This window comes from Macaca fascicularis, chromosome 4 (assembly GCF_037993035.2).
Source record: "Macaca fascicularis isolate 582-1 chromosome 4, T2T-MFA8v1.1".
NCBI lineage: Eukaryota > Metazoa > Chordata > Mammalia > Primates > Cercopithecidae > Macaca > Macaca fascicularis.
In genome coordinates this window covers 19,350,284-19,370,205 of record NC_088378.1, presented here as the reverse complement: position 1 = coordinate 19,370,205, position 19,922 = coordinate 19,350,284, and positions in this window count along the sequence as shown.

The following is a 19,922-nucleotide window of genomic DNA, read 5'->3' as shown; positions in this document are numbered from 1 at the left end:
ATCCTGTCTTCTCGTGTTTATTATTCACTTTCACCAAGGGCTCAATGAGAAATAACAAATTATATATTACATTTCATCAAAAGATTTAAATACCTTATGCTAAGTAAACAGTTGGGAACTATTAGTCACTGTACAGAGCCAGTGATAGAGTAATATCTGGTTAGCAGCAGTCCTCAACCGTAGTTCTCAGGCTTCTAACCGCTCTGCTTATATACAGAATGACCCTATGGAAGACAAAAACATAACTGAGATAGCAATGAACAAATTATAAATTAGAATTAATTAGTAGGCTGCTCAAGTAGTAGTAAAAATAAATGCCATCTCCTCAAAATAGTTCATTAGTAGACCTACACCTTGAGAAGTAATCTGAATGATTGGAAGGAGTCTTGTACTTGGTTTCAATGCTAGTAAGTGATATGAGACAGTGATAGTGTAGAAAGAAACATGTTTCTCATTAACTGGACTGTTTTATGCTGTTACATTTTCTTTATTTAAATTTTGTTTTCTCTGATTTCTTATTGAAATCCTTTTTGAAAAATTGTAACCTTTTTCACCTCTGCTAAGGAATTGGGTTGGAAATTGGGCCCGAGGTATAAGCATCCTTCTCAGGGCCAAGCCTAGCATGTCTGTGGGAAAGGAAGTGAGATGGTTATAGGGGAACTGAAACTCAAGGCAGTGTCAAGGGCACTGGGGTAATGGCAGTATTTTTGTTCTGGACAGTCCCTCTTGGAGGATTTCTTTAAACCCTGAAAAGCCATGAGTTTAGATTTACTAAGGGAAGATATTCTATGTGAAACTAAATCACAGAGAAACTTTTGCAAAATTAATATAATTCATGAATCATAGCCAGGATTTAGAATCTAGTCTGTGCTCAGTTTTTAGCATTTTATGGTTCCTTAATTGGATTGGCTGTGGTGGGCATCTAATAATAATGAATATTGAACCCAATCTTCCTTCTGAGCAATGGCTACCATGTTACCTAAGTTCACTGCTAGTGGCCTCCCATGTGACTGAGTCTTCTAAATAGGTGAATAAATCCTGAAGTCAAAGATCCTTTTTTATATTTATTAATTTCTGTTAAAGAGCTAAATAGATGGGCAGCGCACAAGTGAAACATAGTATCCTACATAGAGTGTGAGTGAATCCTGACAAATGGCTGGGATTGAGGACAAGTTTCAGGTATTCCCATTGGTTTGTTGATCAATAAAACCCCTAATGCTTTCACTAATTACCAGGATGACAAGGCTCTCTATGCCAGCAGGGGATCATTGACTCTGCACATGGAGTATATCAGAATGTCTGAAAGCAGCATGTATCTAAAATTCAGAAGATTTTGCCTAATAGGGTGTTTGGACACATGCCAATTCTTTCACTTAGCCACTCCAAAGGAGCAGTCTGACTCTGACCCAGCTCCGAGCTCACCAGTGATAACTCCATCATGTGTCTTGCAAGAACTAACATCCCAAAGGAAAACTTGACATATCAACCATGAGATGAATCATCCTGAACCTGAAATGTCATCTCTCTCCAGAAGAGCTAAATACCATGGAATTCTCTAAGGGACCATGCATCAACTCTTGGCCACTGTGCTTGAGAGAATAGGTTCTTAAAAATAGAGGATATAGAATCCCTTTGAAGGATAAAATAACTTATCCTTCAAAGAATCCCTTTGAAAGGATAAAATAACTTATAATTGGAAAATTATAGCCATAAGGGAGACTATTCAACCAGCACACCCAGTTTTTCTTCAAGGCTGTATCATGCAAATCTGAGTGTTTGCTTGTATACACAGGTGAGCTATTAATAGCTGGTAACTTTCTCTATAAGTCAGCATCTGTTTTGTTTATTGATTTGTTTTACAGAATTTGCAGTCATGACAATAATGTTTTTAGATAGTTTGTATAGTATATTACACATTCTAAACTGAAGGTATTCCAGTTGGAATAAATTATAATTGTACCAAAGAGTTGTTAAATTTCAGATTAGTCGTCCTTTAGTTCAAGTATGGATTTTAGATAGCTTTACCTCTAACTCCTTAATTTTCTCAGTAAGTCAGTCACCGCAATGGTTTGAAATGACCACTCAGAATTATGAAACCCATGGAAAGTAAAACAAATACTCAAACCACATTATCTTAATTATTCATGGATAGAGTTGAAACCACAAGAGAGGATGCCAAGTCTCCTGGTAACATTTATATATTAACTTGGATTAAGAACACTGATTTTGGAGCCAGGCAGACTTGCTTTTCAATGTTGGCCTTGCCACCTACTAGAAATGGTATACAGTAAGCTACTTAAGTTATTTGAGCCCTAGTTTCCTCACTGCTGTGTATCTTATAAATATACAAATAATGCCAGGCGCGGTGGCTTATGCCTGTAATCCCAGCACTTTGGGAGGCCTAGGTGGGCAGATCACGAGGTCAGGAGTTTGAGATCAGCCTGACCAACATCGTGAAAGCCCCGTCTCTCCTAAAAATACAAAAAAAATTAGCCAGGTGTGGTGGTGTGCACCTGTAATCCCAGCTACTCAGGAGGCTGAAGCAGGAAAATCACTTGAACTCAGGAGGTGGAGGTTGCAGCGGTTGTAGTGAGCCGAGATTGTGCCACTGCACTCCAGCCTGGGCAACAGAGCGAGATTTCGTCTCAATCAATCAATCAATCATTCAATAAAAATTAAAAATAAATATACAAATAATAATAGTCATCTAAAATAGTGTTTCAAGAAGTAAAGAAGAATGATTTTAAAGTATCAAACTTTAGATTTTTCATCTTCTCTTACTTTCTTTTCTATTTCCGGAATATAGACATTAACTTGACAAACATAATCCATATCCCAAGCTAGCCGTCTATGTCAAAGAGATAAGTTTAATATTTATTTATTTACTCAATCATTAAACAATTATTTAATGTTTATAAAGATTGTAATCTGATATGGAAACTACAAAAGGCTTATTATGCAAAGATAACCAGCTCTCAAAGAAGCAGAGTCCAATTTCGGCACAGAAATTCTTCCTGACAGTAGACAGCCTAAGTCAGGGCTAAGCACATTAGTTTTGAAATTGCACTGCCTGTGTTTCAAGTACAGTTCAACCACTCACCAGCTGCGTTATCTCAAATAATTACTCAGCTGCTCTGAGCCTCAGGTGTGTTGACTGCAGTCTGTAAATGGTTTTTACCTCATAAGCTTGTGAGGCCTTAATCATTATTTCACATAATTTGCAAGTTTTAATCACTCAGTAAATGCTTACTACATAACACTTTCATATTTACTTTACATAGTACTATGCAATGCAAGTATATATACTTATTATACAAGTATACTTGCTAAATAATACTTAGTAAACAATAAATGATTACTGTTAATAATATTTATTATTTCCATAGAGATCAAGCTGTGCATCTGTGTGTGAGTGTGTGCATGTGTGGTATGTGTAGGTAGATAATCTCAGCCAGCTAAAGTGCTAAGGATAGACACCCTTTGCAATATAATCCAAGGTATAGAGGTATCCACAAAACATTCGAGGACAGCACATCTTAGTATGTAGCAAACACAAGGTCAGGAAGCAGATATTGGGGCAGGGATTAGAGATGGAAGGATGATGGTTGACAAAAGCAAATAAGCAAAAGTAAATATATTAAAAAGCTATCCTTTGAAAATGTAGGATGTATTTGAAATTTTCATTAAAACAGTTTAAGTATAGACTTAAGCCACATGTCATTTATTTGGCGAGTTGCTTATTCCACAGATATTTAGTGAGAGCAGGATTATGAAGATAAAGTCATAGGAAAGGCAAACATGGCACCCACTTCTATGAAGCTTATAGTCTAATGGGGATGGTGCTTCTCAGCGCCTACTCCTAAATCATCTATTTCTCTCCCTGAATCCTTTATTCTACTCTGTATATCTGTATGCTTCACCCCCAAAATAGAGAAAAAATCTATATATGTCTAGGGGTAATTTTTATAACTAAATTGAATTTAGCTAATTTCAGTGTCCAATATTAGGCATTAACTTTGTGCTATTAGTGTAGTTACATATGCATTTAAATTAGAGCAATAGAAACATTTAAAATGAAATGTATTTATAGATATTTCATAAATTTGCCAAAATGCACATTTCTTTTTCAGCAATTTTGACAAAAATCCTCTTGTGTTGTCTTTGAGAAAATTTTATGAAAAGATTTTATGAATGAGTTTTAATGTTTCATTAAGAAGGTAATATAAGGATTTTCATGCAGTGAATTCATTTAAGATAAAGATATTTTGGATTAACAAAATGAGGCATCAGTGTAAATTAATGTTACTGTCCATAGGACATTTTACACAGTTGTAGTTTGTGGTTGTTGATATTTATGGAGGTCATTAATATAAACATGAGGGGAGAAAATATTCACTTTAAATGAGACAACATAATGAGAAACATGAGCAATATGTACCACAAAAAGATTTGCTTTTGGCAAGTTTTATTGGTGCTAGAGACTTTGATTATCACAGTTACCCAATTACAAAGCAAGTAGGTATAAAATTCAGAGAATAAGCAGTGTTTTATGAACATCTATTTTATTTCCCAGTATTCTCCTCCCTTTGCATTCCCAAAATAGTGATAAAATCTCAAGTCACTTAACAAAATCCTTGACTCTAATACAGGAAAATGTAATCTTTGAATTTATGTACATCTGTGGCTTACAAAGAAACCAAAGGCTTTATTTTTGTGTTTTACTTATGGAAAAATTTCTATTGCTATTTCTCTTGTAAACAAGGATGGTTTTTAAAAATAATTTTCAATTAAACTGTACTATCCTATAGTATTAATTATTTCATCTTAAAATCTTATATATGTGAATAAAAACACTTTTATTAATAAAAAATCTCATCGTTAAAAAGAGTCTCAAATTCTTCATTCTTTAGGTACTACTACTGTAACTTTGGGATAATTAGTAAATCTCTCTGAGCCATATTTTCTATAAATTAAAATGGCTTTGCACTTAACAGTATTTTTTATGATGTTTAAACCATTAGAAATATAATTTAAAAGCTTAGGAAAGGGCCTTGCACACATAACAAGGTTAAATAAATATCAGTCATTAGCTCTTAGGGTTTATTGTCAATACACATATTTAAGAGGTCTAAAAGTCCATTTAGATTATTTAAAAGTGAATTTAAAAAGTCTGAGAAGACAATATTAAATCAACACTGGAACTTCTGGTTCAATATGGCATCAGGCTAGTGAACTCTGATGAAGCTTGCGTATATCCTTTTTTTTCTTTCTCTTTCTCTCTCTCTTTTTTTTTTTTTTTTTTTCCATGAGACAGCATCTGACTCTGTACCCAGGCTGGAGTGCAGTAGCACAATCATGACTCAGTGCAGCCTCAACCTTTTGGGCTTATTTGATCCTCTAGCCTCATCCCTCAATTGAAATATCAATTGGCCACATTTTGGCACTACATCAAGGTTGAGCTGGTTTCTCCAACCTCTGCTGAGATTCCTACAGCTATTCAGAGCCTGAAAAACAAAACAAAACCAACAGTCAATAGTGCTCAAACTGGTAGCTTCAAACAGCTCACAGGTAAGGAAGCTGTGCTGTATGGTTTGGGGGTCATCAAAGCGTAGATATGATTTTATCTCAGAGAGCTCATAGACAAACATGGTATTATTGGCTATAATGCTTGAAGCTCAATCTTTAACATCTGATTATTCTTGATTTATTATTTGAATGTTCTTAGACCATATGTGATTAGATTGCTATTTGAATATAATGTGTCAAAAATAAAAATAAAAAAAGGAGTTGACAGTATTAATGCCATTTGCATCAGCATTTCTAATTTGGAAAATCCACCTCAAAGAAATAATTAGCAATTTGGAAGACAATTATATATAGGATTTTCACTGCATCTTTTTTCTTAGAGTGAAGAGTACATATAAAAAATAACCTAAATATATATAAGGAGAAATGCATACAGTGCCACCACCATATGAGAAAATATAATTCATTTATTAAAGACAGAGTTATAAAAAATTATTTACATCATGGAGAATTGTTTGCCATGAAACAAAGCAGATAATGAACAAAAAGAAATCAACAACACTCTGTACAATCTGAATTTTGGGGTAACATACATACATTCATAGAGGAAAAAATTAATTGGGTTAAAATGTTAACTTTTGGGTTTTTATTTATTTGAAATTGGTTGTCTTTCTTAATCACAGTTGTTTTTTCAAAGGTGAAGTTGAATTTATGAGAATAAATGTGGTACTTAAATTTAATAATAACTAGCATTGAATTATTTATTTATTTCCTAAAATAAACAGATTTGACATTGCATTCCCAAATTTTTATTCTAAGGACTTTTCAAATTTAAAATTTGATGAGAAAAATATAGACAGTAAAATATCTTTTACTATAAATTCTGAGGCATTGTTATATCTAATTAGGTTGTTTGGTTACATTGAATAGCATATTTACCTTTGGGTTGCTTATTGTTGTAATTATTGCCATGAAACTTGACCTAAAGATAAGTATATTATACCTCTTTTGAGGTATATGGAATCTTTTGAGATTCTAATGAGAATTGGCCAAATCAACTAGAAGCAGATAAACATCAGCATTTATCTTTTTGGTTCTGAGTTGACTGAAAAGGGCCAAAAATACTATGCATTTCTTGGAGTCTATAAATGGAGAATAATTTTTTTTCCCTGAAAGTGATGGTCTGAAAGATAAAACATTTGAATGCAGGTGGAAGCTAGAACAGATTTTAAAATGTATTGCTTTAAGGATCAAGAATTTTAATGGAGAGGTAGAGAAATCCAGGAAATACAGACCTGATTGGGAGCTTCCATCTTACATTTTGAGCTATTCTCTTAGCACTTCAAGAAATCTGGAGTCAGCCAGGCTGACAGAAACCTGCTGTCAAATGTGTGTTGCCCACCACCACAGAGGACAGACATTTTGCCTGAAAAAGCTATTAGACTTATGTTCTTCAGATTTTCCAGGTCAATTGTTCAAATGTCAGTAGGTTGACAGAGACTAAAAGAAACTCAGCCATTGACTCTAGAGAATTAGTGAGCTGAGTGCAGGGTTTGTGGGTGGGTGGGGACCATGCAATTTTAGTTTTTTTTATAAGATTAGCAACCAAGTTAATTTATTTTTCTTGGTTTTAAAAGTTAAATATCAATAATTATTGCCAGAACATCTTTCTTCTGTTTTTGTTATGATTTCACATATATAATGACCAATGTTTATACTTTACTGGAAAACATCTTCTCAGATTTTCTCAACTAGAATTTATTTTCTCCAAATTTCTCTTAGTTGTGGTTGCATAAGGTATTTTATCCTAACAGGATACTTCTATTAGGCTGGAGAAACAAGCACTGACACCAGAAATATGAGTCTTTGCAACAGGGGAGAAAAGGAGAAGACTGAAAGAGATGATTATGGACCAGCTATGGTGGCCAGACACTCTAGTTCACAGTGGCAGATTTAGGTGTGGTTCATCCTCTGCTGGTATTCACAAAGATGTTATATGGTGGAAGAATTAAAAATGGCACTCCAGTCTTCAAATTAAATGGAGGGCAGTGGTGAGAACCTAGCCACCCATCCACTAGAAATAAGACTCATATTTGGAGATAAAGAAGTAAGACAAAGGGATAGAAAGAGCTGGCCATGGTTCTGGTCACATCAACGTTGGTGCTCCAACAGCAACAGAGAATTGAAATGATAGACAAAATAAAGCAGAATAGTTAGAGTTAATCTTTCATAAATACCCTAAAGACTGCATGGTCAAACTCTAGAATAGCTGCAGTAAGAGGTCCAGCCATGTCGGGTACTTGGACATAATCCAGCAAAAATAATTATGGATGATAAGAGTTGGGGGGGCTGAAGATACTAAAGAACTAAGTAATAGTTTTCAGTTGGGCATTAGGGACTTGAGCCTGTGTGGATAGCCTCAAGAATTCCTGGAGGAAAGGCCTTGTCAAATATTAGCAGTAAGAGAGAATAGGAAAGAAGAGAATAGAATATTTACCAAATGTACCATAGAGGCACTCATGCTGCATTCATTCATTTCATATTAGTAAGTGGATAGGTATTATTATTATTTTCCTATGATAATTAATTATGGAATGAGATTCATAGTGTTAGATAATGGCAAAGATATTATGTGAAGCTCAGTACATTATGGTTTTGAAATCTATACTTCTAGCCCCATACTATGATGCACCTATAGCCCATGTTACATGGAGAGGGATCAAAAGTGAACATTCCCAGCATACTTTCACATACATGTCATTTGACTAAAGGGAATTGATGTGAAGTAAATTGAACAGTCTTTAGTGTTTTATGCAGTTAAAATGCATAGATTACTGAGCCATTTTGTGTGAACAGATATATAGATGCAGAATATACTCTTCAGTATTACATGCCTTTCAGAGAATTCAGAGAGATGATTTTCCTTGTCTTCAAGGTGTGGGGGCAAGCTGGATGAACGCACAGATTGCCCTATAAATCTGTCCCCTCAAAAGTGCAAAATAAAGTCACAGAAATAGGATTTAACAAGTTGCTCTGGCAAAAAATTGAATCTTAAAGATTCTTGAAAAGGAGTTTAAGAATCTAGTTACAATAGAACTATGCATGACTCTGAAGGCATTAAGCTGCAGAAGAGTATGCTGACAACAAGTGTGAAATGGGACAAGCAGAACCACACAAGGAGATTAAAATGCCAGTTACAGGGACACATGACTTGACAGGGGATTTGGTTAAGATAAAAAGGGCAGAGGGATTTGTGCACTTCAGGTTGTTGGTGAAAGTTATGAAAGACTTTTTCACTACTTTGTCAGCTTGAATGTAACTTAGGCTATGACGGGTAATTTGGATACTAGTAATAATCACTATTTGAGCTTTTAGCTTGGGTGTTAGTGGATGATTGCCCTGTCACGAATACCAAGGAAGTTTTCCAGTTCCATTGCCTTGTTGATCTGAGAAGAAACTGGCAATTGGGTAAGCTTTCCATAGTTGCCATTTTGCATGCTTAATACTTACACAAAGATTTGCCAAAAAATATTACCAGAAAAATTCAAATTAAATTGAGACTACTGAGTGGCAGAATAATAAAAGTTAAAGAATCACTCCTTCCTACAATTGATATTTATGGAGTACTTACCATATGCTAAACACTAGAGTAATTGCTAGGCAACAATCATTTATGCCTTTATTGATCTTACAATCTAGTTTTATCAAATAAGCCCATATATAAATGTAAGACTGCATCTATGGCAAGGACAATGAAGAAGAGGTAGACAGTGCTTATAAGAACATTTAAAATGAAATCATCAGTGGTCAAGGAAGGCTTTCCTAAGGAAATGACTTTTTTATTGGATTCTTTGAAGGATGAATAGGCGTTAAATAGGAAAGAAAAAGGGTGAGAAGAGTTTTTCTATCAGAGAACATTTTTTGACACAACTGGGACCAAAATGAACTTGTGAAATTTATAGGAATGAATCAAAGAGAAGAAAGGGTAGAAGTTTTTTGTTTGTTTGTTTGTTTGTTTGTTTGTTTTTTCTTGAGGTGGAATCTTGCTTTGTTGCCTAGACTGGAGTGCAATGGTGTGATCTTGGCTCACTGCAACCTCCACCTCCCAGGTTCAAGCAATTCTTCAGCCTCTGAAGTAGCTGGGACTACAGGCATGCGCCACCACACCCAGCTAATTTTTGTATTTTTAGTAGCGACTAGGTTTCACCATATTGTCCAGGCTGGTATCGAACTCCTGACCTCGTGATCCACCTGCCTCAGCCTCCCAAAGTGCTGGGATTACAGGTGTGGGCCACTGCACCTGGCCAAGTAGAGACTTTATAGGAAGACACTGGAGAATAGGTAGGAAGAGACAATGTGAGATCTAGTGGGCCTTATTTTGAGCTACACTAACACAGCAGCCACTGGCCTGTGTGGTTATTTACATTTGAATTTAATTTAAACAGATTTAAGAACTTAATTCCTTGGTTAAACTAGCCGTATTTCAAGTGCTCATGATCCACATCTGGCTAGTGGTTACCATATTGGAAAGTTTCCAGAACAGTTCCATTATTGCAAAAAGATCTAGTGAAATGTGTTTCATGTATGTGTGCCAAAGCAAGCACACATGAAATGTGTTTGGGATTTGATTTTATTCTAAGAGCAGTGAGAAGTCATGGTTTCTTCAATGTTTAGGTGAAGAATGATATGACTGATAGGCATTTTAAGAAGAACTCCATGGCTATAGAATGGAGACTAGTTTGGTAAGAGAAGGGCAAACTTTATGTAAGTGTGCCACTTAAGAGGCCATCATAACCTCCAACAAAGTAATTATTAGTAGATGGGAATGATAGCAGTGGACAGAGTTGTGTGATCTTAGCAGATAAAGCAGTCAATACTTAGTGATGCATGGAATTTGCAAACTGAAGGAGAAGTTTTGGGCTTTCAAAGTTTCTGGGTAGTGGTGTGATTAACAGGAAAAGCACTGGAATAGGACCATATCTGTATAGAGGAATTCTTTCTTTGCAGTACCTGAGCAACTGAAGATGTCAAGAAGCAGCTGGAGGGCCGGGCGCGGTGGCTCAAGCCTGTAATCCCAGCACTTTAGGAGGCCGAGACGGGCGGATCACGAGGTCAGCAGATCGAGACCATCCTGGCTAACACAGTGAAACCCCGTCTCTACTAAAAAATACAAACAAAACAAAACAAAACAAAAAACTAGCCGGGCGAGGTGGCGGGCGCCTGTAGTCCCAGCTACTCGGGAGGCTGAGGCAGGAGAATGGCGTGAACCCGGGAGGCGGAGCTTGCAGTGGGCTGAGATCCGGCCACTGCACTCCAGCCTGGGTGACAGAGCGAGACTCCGTCTCAAAAAAAAAAAAAAAAAAAAAGAAGCAGCTGGATATTACCCACTGACTTTGATGAATCTCTAAGAGGGCAAAAAAAAAAAAAAAAAAAAAAAAGAATTTCAACAACTGCTTTTAAAGAAACAATGCAACACCATCAACAACAAACAAAAGAAAGAAAACCTCTCTCTGCTTCTTTCTTCCCACTCTTTTCTCCTTTGACCTTCCTCTCTTCCCCTCCTTATTTCCTGGTCACGCATAATGTATTATTTTTAGCAGATTCTTCATCTTAGAGTAACGATGTGTAATGTGAAATATAATTCAATTTTAGTTACACTCTTTATAATAAGAACTGAACAATCAACTGACTGGAAGCACAGTCAACTCATATTTGAGTGCTAAATGAGTGTATTATTCCATTCTCACACTGCTATAAAGACCTGCCTGAGACTAGATAACTTATTAAAAATAGAAAGGGAGGGGAGTTAATTGGCTCACAGTTCTACATGGCTGGGGAGGCCTCAGGAAGCTTATAATCATGGCGGAAGGGGAAGCAAACATGTCCTTCTTCATGTCCTTCATGGCAGCAGGAGAGAGAAGTGCTGAGTGAAGCCGGGGTAAAGTCCCCTACGAACCCATCAGATTTCATGAGAACTCACTCACTATCATGAGAAAAGAATAGTGGAACCCCCCCCCCCCCCGTTATCTAACCACTTCCCGTGAGGTTCCTCCCCCAAAACATGGTGGATTGTAATTCAGATTACAATTCAATATGAGATTTTGGGTGGGGACAGAGAAAAACCGTATCAGTGAGACACCAGCAATGACACTCCCATTATTTTCTGAATATACAGACCAAATTCTAAGAAGTTTCCAGGATTTGCTGAGACAGTTCTTCTGCTTTTGCATAATGTTTTTTTCTGTTTACATCATGTTGCTCCCCTGGAGTGAGACAAATATGTCTTTTTCTGGTCTAAAACTTTTTCAGTAAGCTGTTATGTAAGAAATATCCTTGGAACTGCCTAGCCCAAAGGCAGGCAGTGTAGAACTCTGCTCGATAATGAAAGAAAGAAAGAAGCTTGCTAGGTTTCTTGGCCAAACTTTAAAGACATAATTCTTCAACATTGCTTGATACTATAACAGTATATTTTGATGGTATCTGTGAGTTGTTCCGAGAATTTCAAAGTAGTAGTTCTAAATTTCCTTAGCCACAAAGAGCTTGTCAAAGACTGTTGAATGACTATGAAAATGTGAAAACAAACATGCTTGGTGAATACAAAGAAAGCTTACCATTTTGGAACAGGTTTCAAAACACAAAACCCAGCATTTCTTATTGAGATAATAAACTTTCTGACATTTTATTCCACTTGCTTTTTCTCTTGCTTTATTTCCATCTGCTTAGATATACTCTAAATTTGCATTGGATCTCAGTATTTCATATGTTTACTTACCTGAATAATTACTTTGTCACAAATATAATTGAGGAATGTTAATCATGTATAAAACAATTTTTGGAAACCTATTTTAAAGGTGGATAAATCTACACTCAATTTAAAGCAAACATTTCTCACTTTAAAATATATTGATGCTTTTATTTCCCATCTTTATAGGAAACAGAATTTACATTGGGTATTAGCAAAAAATTCTGGACTAATCCTTTCATTTCATTTATGTAAGCACCCAAAGTATTTGATATTTGTTCTAAATAATCTGCTTCACAATCTGGTAACATACAAAAACATTGCCACTCCTTTTTAAACATAAGAAGATAAAATGTAGGCAAATGAATTTGTAATATCTGATAACAAATTCATTAATAAATACCGAGAGAAGAAAAAATGGTTCCTGCTGAATATTAACCAATTAAGCATAACACTAGAAAATCATATCATTGCAGCAGTATTACAAATACATGTGTGTCATTTGTGACTAAATATTTTTCTTCAGCCATAATTTAATTTAGCATTCTAGGATTCTAAAAATAAATGATTAATCTTCACGTATGTTTGCTTGACAGTGAACTCAATCCCCTTAATTGCTGACAAACTTAGGGTTTATTCCAAAATATTTTACTTATAATAAATATCAAGGTTTAGATTCATCTTTCTTAGTTTGAACCACTACTTTAAAAGGTAAGTTGAAATTTTAAGAAATTAATCTTAAGAAAGGCTGAGATAATTTTGACTTTATCAAGACATAGAAATCTAGAAATAATGACTTTTCTTTCCCTGCCTCCCTCTCTTCCTCCCTCCCCGCCTCTCTCTTCCTTATTGACAAAAAAAAAAAAAAAAAAAAAAAAAATGTGAATTTATGGTGTACAACATGATGTACACAGTGTGAAAATGGCTAAATCAAGCTAATTAATATATGCATTGCCTCATATATTTATTTGAAAAGAGAACACTTAAAATCTAATCTTCTGGCAATTTTCAAGTATAAACTGCTGTTAACGATAGTCACCATATTGTATGATAGATCTCTTGAACTTTTTCCTCCTAACTGAAATTTTGTATGCTTTGACTAACATCTCCTCCATCCTCCCTACCTTGCTACTCCTCCAGTTCTTGGAAGTCACCATTCTATTCTCCACTTCTCTGTTCTACTTTTTTAGATACCACATATGAGTGAGATTATGCAATATTTGTCTTTCTGTGCCTGGCTTATTTCATGTTAACATAATGTCCTCCAGGTTTATCCATGTTATTGCACATGGCTGGAGTTTTTTTCTTTATTTGTAATTTAAACCCAATATTAATTTTTAGCATGGCAAATCAGACAGATAAACCAAACAGAAACAAAAAACAACAAAAATTCAAACATAAAAACCAAAAAAAAAAAAAACCCCAAACCACAAGTTAGCTCTTAGAGGGTAATAAATACATCTTGTTACTTTAATTATATATTTTTCAATTTTGATCTAAATGAGAAAAATGTAGTCATAGAAATTGCTTACTATTATACCAGTTATTTATACAGACTTGACCTTACCCAAAGAAACATGCTTTGAAAAGTTGAAATGTACTCAACTAAGCAATATACATTAGTCATTAACATTAATTTTCAGAGAAATAATAAATCGCTTCTGATTTTATAGCTAGGAGTTAATCCAGTAGAGTGGTTATCATCAGCTCCAAGCCTTCTGGGGTTTTAATTGTTCTACTCAAATGAAAAGCTTTTTGCCAGCTTTTGTTACCACCCAATTAATTCTCAAAACCAATTAAGATAAAATCATACATAATAATCTCCTACTTACTACTAAGTGTATAAAATTTGCCTTTATCACTTAGTTCTTTTGACCCAACATTGACAAGGCCTGATTAGTGGTGCCCCAGTACTCTGTGCTTCTTTTCTTATTAGCATTAATGGACATTTGTAAAAGGACACCCACTTCAATTTTGTAATTCAAATATACATTGAACATTTCCTACAATTTGAATAGCTTTGTAACTATTTGTGTTTGAACACTGGACTGGACTCCACATAGTGTTTTCTTGTTTTTAACATCACTCTTGCTTGAGAATATTACACTAAAACAATGTGATGTGATTAACCTGACTATTGACTGGTTATCAGTGACACATTCATAAATATTCTGAAAATAAAAATAAAAATATTATAAGCAACCTTTATATTTGAGTTTTTAAATAAATTATTTAAATTTTCTCATTTTTTATTTATGTAATTGACTTCTTTTCAAATTCTCAATAACATTACACGCATTTTTCAATATCTTTTCAAGAAATGTTTTATATAACATAGAAAATGTTCTAAATTATTTGCTCATTGTGTTCTTTCTATAAACGTAGTATGTAAATTTATTTTCATTACAATATTATAGTGAAATTTAGTGTTCAGATATTTTTGCCATCTGAATTTAAAAATAGTTATGTTTATTTTAGAAATTTAACATCATTCAAATGCATTTTTGTGCTTTATTTATATAAGTGAATTCAGTTAAGGTATTTTAAAAAAAATTTTTTTAAACTCAAAACAAATTAATGAGTTGGTGTTCATGCAAAATTCTGGGATAAGTCATACATGACATTAGGTCCTTGAAATTAATTTATCTGAATAAACATCTAAAATGACAATAAGCAGAGGCTGGGTGCAGTGGCTCAGGCCTGTAATCTCAGCACTTTGGGAGGCCGAGGCAGGTGGATCACTTGAGGTAAGGAGTTGAAGACCAACCTGACCAACATGGAGAAACCCCGTCTCTACTAAAAAAAAAAAATTGAAAATTAGCTGGGCATGGTGGCGCATGCTTATAATCCCAGCTACTCAGGAGACTGAGGCAGGAGAATCGCTTGAACCCGGGAGGTGGAGATTGCGGTGAGCTGAGATTGCGCCATTGCACTCCAGCCTGGCCAACAAGAGGGAAACTCTGTCTCTAAATAAATAAATAAATAAATAATAAAATGGCAATAAGAAAACTCATTTTTATATCTATTTTTAATACTTTAATAATGTGATATTTCTAAATTCTCATTAGATATGTCATCAGAAAGGTGATGGACATCTTCCATAAGAATGCATGATTACCCATATATTTTGTTTTATAGAACTCATCGCAGTTACAATTTATCTATTGTAGTTTCTCCATTAATGTCTGGCTTGCTCACTAGACTTACAGTAAGGTATATATTTGTTTTACTCAGCAAAATATCTTTACGTCCTGGTACCATGATTATATAAGATTAAATAAGATTCTTGTAATGAATATTTGCCAATTGAATGAATGGATGAATTAATGGCCAGTTAGAGGTAATAGGGTCAAAAAAGGATTTCAGTGTTTACCCTATAGTTCCTGAAAACAGTTTACTTTTAGACTCATCAGTACATGTAATCAAAACATCAAGTGTATATTGAAAGAATATAATTAAAATTGAAAGTATTTTTGATAAGTGACTGGAAAATGAAGAAAAAACCGTATTGAAATGTCAAGAACTCTATACCCTACCTTTATTTGAATTAGGCTTTAGAAACCCATGCTAATCAGAGAGGATCTTAGATTTCATCATAAAGAAAAATAATACAAGACTCTGTGAGATTTTATTATATCTAAATTCAATAAATGGTGTTAAGAAATTGCTCTAAAAAGTTTTGGAAAGGTTACCACATGGAAACCAAAGGATTGATGAAATCAAATCTGTTTTCTTGACCTTCTTACATCTATTGCACATGGAGTACTCAGTAAATCTTGTTAAAGCCTTGCTACTAAGCCTATTGTGAGGGAAACTGTTTTCCACAAATTCATTTACTAACAGCCAGTCCTAGTAGGATAACACAATAAAAATATTTCTTGGGAATTCAACTTAGACTAAATTGAAAGGGCTCTCTGGACCAGCATCCTGCCTCTCCTCCCAATGGTTCTGTGACGTTGGGAAAATGAAAAGGAACTAATAACTAGAAAATGTCTATTTCTTTCAGCTCTCATGTTCTGTATTTATGTCTGGTTTAGATACACATGGTTTTCTTTTTCACAAAAGGATAGAAATATAAACTCTCCTTGGATTGCAAACTAATTAACATCATGCTTTGGGGAGACTGTGGGACTCATCATTTTCTCAAAGGGTTCAAATTCAGTATTTCCTTTGCATAAAAATATTGATTGTTTTCTGGGCAAAATATTAGGGGCTGAGGCTAATACAACTCAAACACTAGTTTTTACTTTCACATCCATAAAAAGGTGAAGATAATGGTACTAACCTCAAATTTGTGGCAAGGACCAATGTATAAAACAGAGCAGTATCTATCTTGTAGTCAGAGTGCAAGACACTTAACTATTATTATTACTATCAAGGAATTTTTAAAAATCAGTGCCCTCTAAAGTCTCACGGTATATTTGGGTACATTTTAGAAACACAAGGAAAATGATAATTTCAAAACAACAGGTAACACATAAAATGAAGAAATGTCACAAGGCACATACAATTCATTACCAAAGGAACTGATCTTTTAAAAGTTATTATAAGAGAACAGAGGATAGAGACTACCCAAGGCAGGCCAGTCATAGAAGATTTACATGAAGAAGATAAATTTTGATTGAGGCTTGCAAAATTAGTAAAACTTGCAGATCTCTTCTTCAGTTAAAAATTTCTGGAAAACATTTTATTGCTTATAATTATATTTTAGCTTATATTTGGCCTTGTCCTAAATATATTGGGATAATGACATGGGTAGAAACAAGCATATACCAAAAGAGTGGTGTAAATACACCCCAAACAAATATTCTTAATAAGCTTTTACAAAACAAGTCAAATGTAGTTTTTTCCAGAGAGTGTCTAAAATTGGGAGGCATTTCCTGTGGTGCCCCAACACATACTAGATTCCTGGTATGGGGCCGCCGCCCAGTCCAGAGGTTCTTTTAAGGGCACACACACAGAGACAAAGAAAAACAAGGTGACACTTTATTATTAGTGAAATCTGTTAAATTGCACTTCCTTTTGCTCAGAAGCCCCATCCTAAATCTTGGAAGTCACAATCCACTAGAGATAGAGGATAGAGGCCCTGGTCAGAGCCAGACAGAAAACATCTACTCGGCCATCTGTGAATTAACCAGCACAGGCTGCTTGCTGTGGGCTTTCTTGGACGTCAACAGTCCAGCTCCAGCTGCTCCTATGTGGGAAGTCATGAGGAGGAAGAAATGTTATGTTCTAGTCTAGATTGTTAATATTGGGATTTTCTGGAAGAAAAAAGAAGTCTCTCTTTCCCTGAAAACGTCTCCCCAGACACCTGGCCAACAAGGCTCTAGGGTCTGAAAAGTGCCTGTTGGTATTTCTCCCAAGGGGCTGTGAGTAGATGGAGTGAAGGCGCTTTCTCCAAGGAGTATCTTGCCCTAGCAAGAAGACAGAAAGTGAAGCAAGAATGAAAAGTGTCACCCTCTTATGTGGCCAAATCACTAATAATAATTTTATTTACCTATTGGAAATCTGGAAATAGGCTTGGCCAAACTCATCTCCAAGAATATACCAGTGAGTAAGTTCAAATGACAACACAGGGCATAATTATGGCATATTGTGCTTGAGAATAACTGAAATAGAGGCTCCTATTGTAGTCAAAAGGGCTAAATATAAATGGACTCAGATTATAAATACCCTGCAAATATTTAGTAGCAGTTGATTTTAGAGGTCGTTTCAAAAACATATGGTGTTTTCAAATCATTTTTTTAAAAATAGAACCTCAAATCCTAAATACAAGCTCTAACTTTTCAGAATAAAATGACGGAAATTGCAGAAAAAAAGTTTATGAATTCTTTTCAAAACGTCATTATTCATCTGGTCCTAATCTTGCCTTTTTCTCCCCTATGGACACTATGTTTTTATGAAATTATCAGATTTACCTCCAAGCATATGGAAACTCTGAACATAAAAAAAAACAACTGCCAAAATTTTGAAGAGAAAAAATTTCCTTATGTACCTAGGAGAAATTAATCGCACTGTCTAAACTGTTGATAACAGTGAGGAGAAAAAGATGCTACGTTCATCATTTATTTGAAGCTGCCAAAATGGCATGGAGATCTTGGTAAAAAAAATAACTGCATTTGCAATTTAAGTAGCACAAAATATTTCATTTTATCTGTTCTCCTTTTATTTCTCAGGCAAATTCATTCCTCTTTTCAGCTTGACTGGACTGATTGCTTGCCTCATAACGTACTGTTCGGAATGATTTAAATGCATTTTCTTAAAACAGAAAAAAAGAAGATAGATGGTATTTTTTAAAAAAATTCCCACATACATCGGTATGTTTTGACATACAAGTCTTTACTTAATTTATTGTAAAATTTTATTTAGAATGGTAAGCATTAGAATTTGGACATGTAAAGAAAGAAGGAAAGGGGAGGATTTGACTTACAATATGAAATAGGATGTCTTTCCTAAAGAAGGATTCATGGCTTTCATTTTAATTAACCTGCCTTCATTTTTATTGTTGTATTATTCAGTTTCACTTTATGATGTCACTTAGACAGTAAACTTTTCACACATCTGCAGGGGCTGATAACAATGAGTTTAATTTAAATTAAAACTATCAGCGCAATTTAAAGATACAGGGCTACTAAGAATATTTGCCATGATAGCATATATCAGTGCATACTTTTCTTTCAAGAAGCCTATAGAAATACTTGCGGTCATACAGAGAATTTTAACCCTATTTTGTTCTACACCAAGCTGTTCATTTATATAAGGATTTTGAGATATCTAAGAAACAAAGAAATTCTTCTTGATTCTCAACTAATTTTTCCAGCCTCTGTATGACTAGACTAATCCCAAGTTGTTTAAAATATACTGATTATTTGGAATTGTAAAGTTTAATCTTGCTTTCCATTGAGAAGTAGGAATTTTGATTATATCATATATTTAAATGGTTTTAGGCAGTAAATATATAATCAAGAAGGTACTTAGTGAAACAACAGAGGTATATTTTCCAGCAAAATTTGGAGAGGAGAAACAAAAAAGAACAATAAGGCTAAAAAATAGCTCATGAAAAAAATTATATGATTACAGCTTTATTATTTTCAACATTATATCATATATATCTTCACTTATAGGCCACCTATAAGTTCTCTAAGTTTCCACCTCTGATTATATAATCATATATCATATGAGTATTAGCTTTTTCTGAATACTTTCACCCTTACAATTTCAAGCATATCATTGATTTAAATACTTTTTGGATTTTCTTCAAATCACTTCTATTCCCATGTAGGCAAAGAATGTGCTTTTCATTGTTGTAGTCTCCACTGGAGTTAATAAATTGAAAAAAAGTGAATTTTATATTATATAAATTATAGCTTATAATTCATAGGTGTATTGTTAAATATTCTTTAAAGAAAAGATTACCAAAAGCAGCAATATGTGGAAAGAGTCAAATAACCCAGAAAATACACCCAATTAATGAATTAACAAAGTTTAACTACAACATATACACAAACAAAAACATTAGCAATGAAAACACACAAAATTATAAATTATGTTGAGCAGTGCATAAAATTAAGAATTTTTAATATTCATTTATTCATTTATTAAATATTTACTGAGTAGCCATTATGTGCTAGGTATTATTTTTGATTTAGAGAAG